Source organism: Protomyctophum bolini, assembly GCF_963924005.1.
Source record: "Protomyctophum bolini genome assembly, chromosome: 23".
NCBI lineage: Eukaryota > Metazoa > Chordata > Actinopteri > Myctophiformes > Myctophidae > Protomyctophum > Protomyctophum bolini.
Genome location: NC_137884.1, coordinates 2,625,388 through 2,635,537, shown reverse-complemented (window position 1 = coordinate 2,635,537; position 10,150 = coordinate 2,625,388).

Genomic DNA, 10,150 nt, shown 5'->3' with positions numbered 1-10,150 from the left:
GCATGGGGAAGAGGAAGGGTGGCAAGAACAGAGAGAGAGAGCTAGTTTATAGACCCATTGGCTTTTAACCCATTCTGACCGGGCACCCATTTTGGTGTTGGCATCATGTTATGCTTTAGCTATTGAAAAATAGCAGATCTACAAGCTCATATCGCGCCACCGAGTGGCGCGATACGAGCTTGTAGGTCTGCTATTTTTGAAAAATTCGAAGAACGACTGACATTTTTAGAATCTGATCTCAGGTCAGAATGGGTTCATCAGACCAGTGTGTGTCCAGTGGAAACCTCGTACGAATCTGATCTCAGGTCAGAATGGGTTAACAGCTAACATTCAAGTAGGCCTATACCTTTTAGAGCTTTCCCATTATGTTGACTCAAATTAATATTCATGCACCACTCCTGGTGGTGCAGTCTGCTGTTAATTAATTCCTTTGAGTTTCAACATTGCAACATACTCTGCCTGGAAACCAAAGACTTTGCTTTTCCACATTTTTACTGTTGTTCTGTTTTAAATGTGAGGGTTAATTCCTCCATCACCTTTACATTTGACATAGCTAGAATCCTATAGAGCGTCGCAGTCCTTTTTCCGGCCCCCTTTTTGAACGACGAAGGGACCCAGGAAATAATTTCCCATGCATTTTCCATATCCGTTTCAAAAAAGTATTTATTTAAAGATCTGTAAGCCTCGGCTGAACAACTAATTACAAAGAAGAAAAACAACAAAGAAAGCGTTGTACCCTGCCCTTTTTTTTCCTTCTTTCTAATTATTTGTTCAGCCCAAAAAACAGTGTTTGTTGTCATGCTTTGTCACGATCCGAGTTGGCTTTGTCTGAGGCACATGGGTCTTTAAATAAATACTTTTTGAAATGTCTATGGGGAAAATGAATGGGGATTTATTTCCTGGGCCCCCTCGTCGTTCTGAAAGGGGGCGGGACTGCGACGCTCTATAGTCTTAAACAAGTCGTGTTTAACCCATTCAGGACGGGTGTTTTAAGCATTATGTTATACTTTGGGTTAAAAGAGAATGGCGAATTTAGAGTTTTGGGGAACAAGCTGGCAGGTGGAGCGAGATCAATTCGTGGCGGCGACGACTCGCCACGACCTATTTTTTTACGCCATGACGTATTCTTCATTATCCGCCGTGGCGAGTACAGAATCCGCCATGGCGAGTACAGAATCCGCCATGGCGAGTACAGAATCCGCCATGGCGACGACTCGCCACGACCTATTTTTTTACGCCATGACGTATTCTTCATTATCCGCCGTGGCGAGTACAGAATCCGCCATTGTTTTTTTTTTTTTGCGTGCCGTGGTGCAGGTTTTATTGTCCTAGTACTACTATTCTCGGAATTATTTCATCCTCTTGTAGCGTAACGGTTGGCGCTCTCGCCCCTATAGTCAAGGCACTGTGCCGGGCCAGGTTCGATTCTTGCAAAAAACAAACTTTTTTTTTTTTAAGTTATTTTTTTACCCGTACATACAGTGTGTGTGCGTGCGTGCGTATACAGTGTGCGTGCGTGTATGCGTGCGTGCGTATACAGTGTGTGTGCGTGCGTGCTTCATCGTATTTATTATTATTATTATTATTATTAATATGCAGGTAATAATAATAAATACGATGAAGCACGCACGCACGCACGCACACACACACTGTATACGCACGCATACACGCACGCACACTGTATACGCACGCACGCACACACACTGTATATGCGTGCGTGCGTGCTTCATCGTATTTATTATTATTACCTGCATATTAATAATAATAATAATAATAATAATAAATACGATGAAGCACGCACGCACACACACACACACACACACACTGTATACGCACGCACGCATACACGCACGCACACTGTATACGCACGCACGCACACACACTGTATGTACGGGTTTTTTAAACAATGGCGGATTCTGTACTCGCCACGGCGGATAATGAAGAATACGTCATGGCGTAAAAAAATAGGTCGTGGCGAGTCGCCACCGCCACGAATTGATCTCGCTGTCTCTCCAAGCTGGGTCTGAATGTCTGGAGGGAGGCAAACGCTTCCTTTAGCTCTCGCCGCTCCACAATGGTGTTTGTAGGAACAGCATTAACATGGCTGTTAAGTGGAACAACAATGCATTGCTATAGCAGAGAGAACAACGCATTTACTTTTGAATCAGAAAAATAAATAAATAATAATGAATGAAATGACTGCATGTCAGTAACTCAAATAGTATCTACTTAAAGGTAGAGTAAGTGATTTCACTCAAAAAACCTTAGGTTTCGTTTTTGGCTGTGGGACCTAAGCCTTCGTCCAATCAGGATAGAGAGTCAAAAACGAAACCTATACGGTTTTTTGACCCCCAGGGGTTAACTGGGGACAGGGAGGAACTCCTTATATGGTCAGCACACTATATAGGTGAGTCAATATATGGTTTGACCCCAAAAAAATTGCAACAAAAGGTTTTTCAATGGATTTTGGTAGTATTGGGCATGCTAAATAACATACTAAAAGTTTACCAAAATCAACCTCCCAGAAAGCCGCCATTTTCAAGATGGCGTCCAAAATGGCTGCGGGGAGCTTAAAATGGCTATATCTCAAGTGGAGAAAATGTTTAAAATGATTTTTCAACTGATTCTGGTACCTCTGGGCATGCTTAAGGACATACTAAAAGATTAGGAAAATATACCTTCCGGAAAGGCGTCATTTACAAGATGGCGTTCAAAATGGCAGCTTAAAATGCTTAAAAAGCATGAAAAGCTTAAAATGGCTATATATCAATAGAAAAAAAAATACACAAATGATTTTTCACTTGATTATGGTACCTCTAGACATGCTTATGATCATACAAAAATATCTAGGCGTTATTTAAAAAATGGCTGCCTGGAGCTTAAATTGGTTATACCTTAAAGTTGGTTACTATTCAACCAAAAAAGGTGGTTCTGTTGTTGGTCTTTAGTCATCATCCTCCCCAAGCTCCTCTGGAAGAAACTTGTTATGTGGATTGTCACATTCCTGAAGTTGACATGGTCCACAGACAGTAGTACAAGGTAGTCCATATTTTCTGCATGAGCAGCGGAGTGTCCTGCAAGCTGTGGAACAGTTACAATGAATGACCTTCAAGAGACTGTCTGGAGCAACATTCATTGTTGACATGAGTGGGACAAATCTATTGTCCTGAAGGTGCCACCCCCAGTTCAGGGCATCCATACCACCTTCTGTTCCCATCCAGATCATGATCTGGTAGTATGCTCTACGACAGTGAAATTTGGTAGCAGATTCAGTTGGTGGCAGACGTTCAGGCGTTACAGTTGATGAAGCTGAGACAACTTTCTTGCTGAAAGTTTTATATCGCATTGTTGCGAGCGAATCTGTGCACTTTCCACAAAGAGGACAGCCATTACTTGGCATCCAAGGTCATCGATCACGTCTGTGGTCTGGTTTGGGACAGTAAAAGCATTTGCACAAGATTGAAGGACAGGATCACCTTTTACAAGCTTCTGAAAAGCAGTCTTTTTGCCAACCCCAAAGATCCGAGAAGTCGTGTCACAGCCAGTCACAGCATGGATGAACATCATCTGAGAACACATTTCATGTCCGAGTACTTCCTTTAAATGTTTTATGTCATACACTTTAAAACTGCCATCAGCTTTTGTCTTGTCTGATCTGAAATAAAGGCACTTACTATCTCCTTGTGCATAGTAAAGGAGTAAGACAAGGAGGTCAGTATCTTCTCCAATCAGCGTAGTGGTGTGAAGAAGAGATGCATCCACTGCAGCCTTTGCTATGTCTACATCAGCATCTCCATGTGCATTGATCACAATGCAATTCCTTTCTTTCAGTTCAACACTTATCATTTGGATCAGTCTCTTTTTATTCAGATCTCTTGACAGGAACTCCTCCTTCTTACCTGTGAACTCTGTCTCTGCAGTGAAGCTGACAATGGGATGCATACTGTTGCCTCTTCTTTGATGTGTGTTATCTTTAGTGGATGGCCCATCCTCATAGCCATCGAACACAATGGTTGTTGCTGAGCCATATTTAGTGATGGTGAAGTCTGCATATGACTGTGCAATTTTACCATAGCTTTGTCCGAGCTTCCATGGTATTCGGTGAAGGAGCGAACCTCCATCAAGAACATAATGCTCTGTTTCTGGTACCGAATCTAAGATTGCATCACTTGCATGACCACTGATCGCATGCGCTAGTTGTGGTTTATCAGCCTTGCGGAAAACGTTTCTGGCTTCAAAAAGGGCAGGAGGGAAAGGACTGAGCTCATAACACATAACCTCCTCCAATGACAGCTCTCCAGTTTGGGAGACTATCAGGAAACGTTGAAAAATAAGTGTAGAATCAATGGTTCGATCAGGAGCAACCTTGATAGCTGATTTATGTCCAAGGGTTATGGCTTTATCCTTTCTACTAAAGGAGAACGTGAATGCAGGCTGTCCAATCATTTTGTGCATGATTTTGCCTCCAACAAGGTCATACTCATGCACGTTCACTCCGTCCTCAGCGACAACACCAGTAACAACATTCCTTAAAGAAGAGTCTGGAGAGAAAGGTGACCATGTAACGAGTATTGAACTGATCTTCTCCAGGTCAGCAGCATCCCTTTTCATCCTTGCCTCAGTTGAATCCTTGTGATGTTCTGATGTTGTGTACGTCTGGTTTGTGAACTCCTGCATTGCAGTGTTGTAGTCCGACATGATGGCCTTTGACATGGTCCAAAGGGCTCTCTGATTATCGGTCATTCCACTTCCATGCGTCATACCTCCGGTAGTCTTCAATGACCGCATCAATGTTGTCTCGATGACAAGATCTGAGCTGAGGCCTGCCCACGACTGGCTGCTGCAACGGACAACATGAAAACCCTTTTCGAATTTTCTGAACACATCTGGGTATTTGATGTGAAGCTGACCCATCTCTTGGACATAAAAGTGTGCCGATTTCAAGTAATTGTAATGCCCAGCTGCAGCGAAAATCGGCATGCAGTCAGAAACAGCACGTAGGTGCATAAGCCAAGAACCTGTGCGATCTGCTTTTATCAGTGACCGAGCAACTTCTAACATGTGTTGGTAATGTAGCCACAACTGACTTGTCTTTGACCTAGCACACAGTTCCATCTTCCTTTTTTCCAGCTCTTCATTTATTTTAGCGAGGGTCTCTGATGTGAACACGGTTTCTAATGGCATTTCACCCTTAACTAGTGAGGTATACATTGCTTCAGACTGTTCGACCATTGCTGCAAATTCAGTACCATCTCTGACACCACCATGCGGTTAAGACATTTGTCTACAAGAAGATGGCCACGGAATGCTCTCTGAACTGATTTGCCTGTCATCATATGGACTACTGAATTTTCCCCATAGACTACCCCTAGAATGTCCTTAAGTCCTGTGCCGTCCATCAGTGTAGGCCTACCAATTGTATATATTTGTACCATTATACCATTTGTTTATATTTTTCCATTTTTATACCATTATACCATTTGTATATATTTTTCTTGTATTTTTTTTTATTGATACAGTAGTCATTTTAAGCTTGGCCGGGCGCCATTTTGAACGCCATCTTGTAAATGACGCCTTTCCGGAAGGTATATTTTTCTAATCTTTTAGTATGTCCTTAAGCATGCCCAGAGGTACCAGAATCAGTTGATAAATCCTTTTAAACATTTTCTCCACTTGAGATATAGCCATTTTAAGCTCCCCGCAGCCATTTTGGACGCCATCTTGAAAATGGCGGCTTTCTGGGAGGTTGATTTTGGTAAACTTTTAGTATGTTATTTAGCATGCCCAATACTACCAAAATCCATTGAAAAACCTTTTGTTGCAATTTTTTTGGGGTTAAGCACTTTTTTTTCATAGATCGACTCACCTAATAGTAGAGAGGATTATCACAACAAAACAAAAAGTGAAATCACTTACTCTACCTTTAATAAATACTCAATTCAGCCTTTCTTAGAATCAAACATTCGCGGCAGAAAATGTTGTTGAAGTGACTGGCTATACGTAAGGGTCAGCTCGAAGCTTCCTGCCCAGTAGCTCTAACCAGGGAGCTGCACACGCAGGGCAAACATCACCATTAAGTACTGTACTTTAACTGGAAACACAGATTTTCCTCTTTTGCAGAAGAAAACAAACACAACAAAAATGAATAGAAAAAAAGAAACAGTATTTCAGGAGAGTATATAGTTGAATTTGGGGTGAAATGTATAGAAGAATGTTAAACTTAGGCTCCATGGCGACCTGTGTATAGTATGTACTGCCTCATCACCCAAGTGCAGTGAAGCCAACTGGTTGGGGTGTCGATATTGTTGACATAGAGGCCATTGTATCAGTGAAGCAATACCTGGAGAGACTATACAGTAGGTGTCCACAGTCAGCAGGGCTTTTTCTCCTTTATTTACCCAGGATAGTAGCTGAGTACAAGTGCTCATTTTCAGCAACGCCCTGCACATAGAAACACACATACAGACACACACATTAAAACCTGCAAGCTGAGCAGTACAACCTCAGTCTTATACTGTTGGCCACTAAGCAGCTCCACTCGAGCAGTTGTGGGTTCAGTGCCTTGCTCAAGGGCACTTCAGCAGTGTTGGGTGAGCGATGCGGGCTCTACCAAACTTTGCGACACTCGCCATGGCAACTCGCTCGGTGTGGCTCTCGTGGCTCAAGTTCGGTAGAGACGGCACCCCTCCGTCACGGTCTATGGGGAGGATTTCAGTGTAATATTTACAGATTTCTGGGGTTTCTAGGCGTGTATGTATACGGAAATGCCAATCTGTGCTATTTCACTGTGTTTGGGTGAGACTGCAGGTTGTGCAATTTGTAAGTCACTCTGGATAAGAGTCTGTTAAATCCACAAATTGTAAACTGTTAGAGGAAGCAGAATAAACAATGCTATGTTTTTTTGTTTGTTTTTCCCATGTCATTGGTGAGTGAAAACAGCAAAAACGAATAAAAGCTGAAAGGTCGTACAAATATGCTAATGCTTTGCTGGAACAATACTGTTACAGTATGTAACGCTCAACAAAGCAGTAGTTTAAAAAGGCCAGTTTTGATAGTTTTCCACATCAATGACAAATCTGTAGTCTTCAGTGCTAACTAGTAACTATTTTTGTCTCAATAATTTATCACTGATATGGTTTTGAATTAAGTGACGCACTGGACTGACGAGATCCTCACAGATTTCAGGCAAAGAAGCCCTGTCGTCTGCAATCATTTTATTCTAAAGCCAGCTCATAGTTAGAACTTATAGAAAAAATATATGATATGTAGCTTGCCGAGTTAGTTCAGTCAGATGTACAATGGTACAACACATGTTTCATACTCGTGGCAGTCAGCTGACCAATAGCCGGGTTATTTAAGCTCACCTCAGAGTCTCTGTTCTTCCTCTGCTATTTGTTTATTCCCCCATGGGGGGGGGTTGTTGTTGTAAATCTATGTCCCTGCTCTTAATGTTTAATGGTGGTGTTTGTGCCAAGGATATTATATGCACATGTATATTCATTCTATAATAAATATTGGTTAAATCTAGTCATGAGTTATCTGACTGAACTTCAAATGGAATTACCTAGGGGGTAACTCTATGAATCCATCTCAATAACCGCAAAATACAAAGGGAAAGGACTGATCACTCTCCCGCTTTTACAAATACAGCGTGTGTGTGTGTGTGTGTGTGTGTGTGTGTGTGTGTGTGTGTGTGTGTGTGTGTGTGTGTGTGTGTGTGTGTGCGTGTGCGCGCGTGCAGGTTAGTGTGATCTCACTACACATGTAAAACAACACATTATAATTTCCTTGATGAATAAGCTTTTGCTCATGTAGTTTTAATCAAATGATCAGGAATTGATTGATTGGAGAATTACAGTACATTTCAAGCACAACTCAATACAAGTAACTAATAACTGTGGACGACACCATAAAGCATCTTGTTTACAATAAGGTCCAGGAAGCATCTTTTTCTTCTAACTAATTACACTAAAAATGTCTTTAGTCTGACATTTTTGTGCCGAATTGTGACACGACACACCATGACACTTTTTGAGTAGATCTGCTTTTTAACTTTTTCAAAATTTGTGATCAAGGCAAATATATATTTTAATAATCATGATTTGAATTGAAATGATATAACCCAGCCCTACACTGTATGCATGCCCTTCTACTGTTGCATGTCAAGCAAGACATTGTTTTCTATAGACTTTCAAATTCATGATTTCATCATTGGAAGATGGCCAACATATAATTAGGCTGTGATAAACAAACAAAATGTATATTCTGTCGATTCTCCATCCATATCCAGAACACGCTATTTCCCATAATAGCGTACAAAACTCACACATGGCATTTAGTTATCCTACATGTTTGGTCCGTCTGTTTTAGTGCTGCCATGTGAACACAAACCGACAGGGAAGTATAGGAACATTGTATCATAGATTAACCCATTCTGACCTGAGATCAGATTCATACGAGGTTTCCACTGGACACACACTGGTCTGATTAACCCATTCTGACCTGAGATCAGATCCATACGAGGTTTCCACTGGACACACACTGGTCTGATTAACCCATTCTGACCCGAGATCAGATTCTAAAAAATGTCAGTCGTTCTTCGATTTCTCAAAAATAGCAGACCTACAAGCTCGTAGCGCGCCACTCGGTGGCGCGCTATGAGCTTGTAGATCTGCTATTTTTCAATAGCTAAAGCATAACATGATGCTAACACCAAAATGGGTGCCCGGTCAGAATGGGTTAAACGGAACAAGTCAAATTAACTACAGATGTGAAAATGCCCTATACAGTGGTATAGCCTGGAAACCAGACAAATCTGCCACAGGAAAATAAATCCCTGGGAGATTGGTCTGGCACTCCTCAATTTGAATTACATTCAATTCAATCCGAGCCCACTATTCAAAGTGCGACTATTTTGCTGAGACGTGTCTGTTTGGACTGGAACCGACCCATCATGGAAATGCATCTTCCACACCAGACTAATATCCACGCAGTGATATTAGTCTGGCCATGCCAGGCTAATACAGTGGTCTGTGGACGCCCCGGGGGCCTTCAGGGGGTTTGAGGGGGTCCCCAGTTAAATGATTGATATAGGAACCAAAAGGGACCCTTCGCTCCTAGAGTGTATACAGATGATTCCATTTGTACAAGGTCAGAGCTTTTTTTTCATTATTATTATTTTAACTCAGGGTGCATGTAATTAAAGGGGGTGTCAGTGATTTCAGTCAAAAAACCTTAGGTTTCGTTTTTGGCTGTGGGACCCAAGCTTTCATCCAATCAGGATAGAGAACAAAAACGAAACCTAAGGTTTTTTGACCCCCAGGGGTTAACTGGGGACAGGGAGGAACTCCTTATATGGTCAGCACACTCTATAGTAGAGAGGATTATCACAACAAAACAAAAAAATAAGTGATATTTGAATTAAGTGAAATCACTTACTCTACCTTTAAGTTTGAGAACCACTCCACTATAAGACATGTGTCTGTGCCCTCTGGCAAACAACCATATCTTGGCAGCCCAGTGTTTGATTTTTTTCCACTGGTACAGTCGACTGAGACAGCATAATATGAACCTGTCATATTTCAGAACTTCCACTGAACTACCACTGAATCCCTTAACCCATTCTGACCGGGAACCCATTTCGGTGTTGGCATCATGTTATGCTTTAGCTATTGAAAAATAGCAGATCTACAAGCTCATAGCGCGCCACCGAGTGGCGCGCTATGAGCTTGTAGGTCTGCTATTTTTTGAAAAATCGAAGAACGACTGACATTTTTTAGAATCTGATCTCAGGTCAGAATGGGTTAATCAGACCAGTGTGTGTCCTAGTGGAAACCTCGTATGAATCTGATCTCAGGTCAGAATGGGTTAAGCTCTTTAATGGAGGAGACCGTGTGATTATAATGATTATAATTATTATACTGTCTGCCTGTCTGTAGGCCAGGTCTCATACTTTATTCGACCTCTCTTCTCTTTCTCTTGACTCCTCTTTCTCTGTCGGTTCTGCACTTCCTGTGAGCTATAGGCTACAGCCGATTTATTTGTCCTTGAGAGAGATTTTCACAGGGACTGTCAACAAAAACACCCAGGCAGAGCAACTCTACGAATTAAGAGGAATTAGCATATTAGTATGTAAATAATTTATTTCATG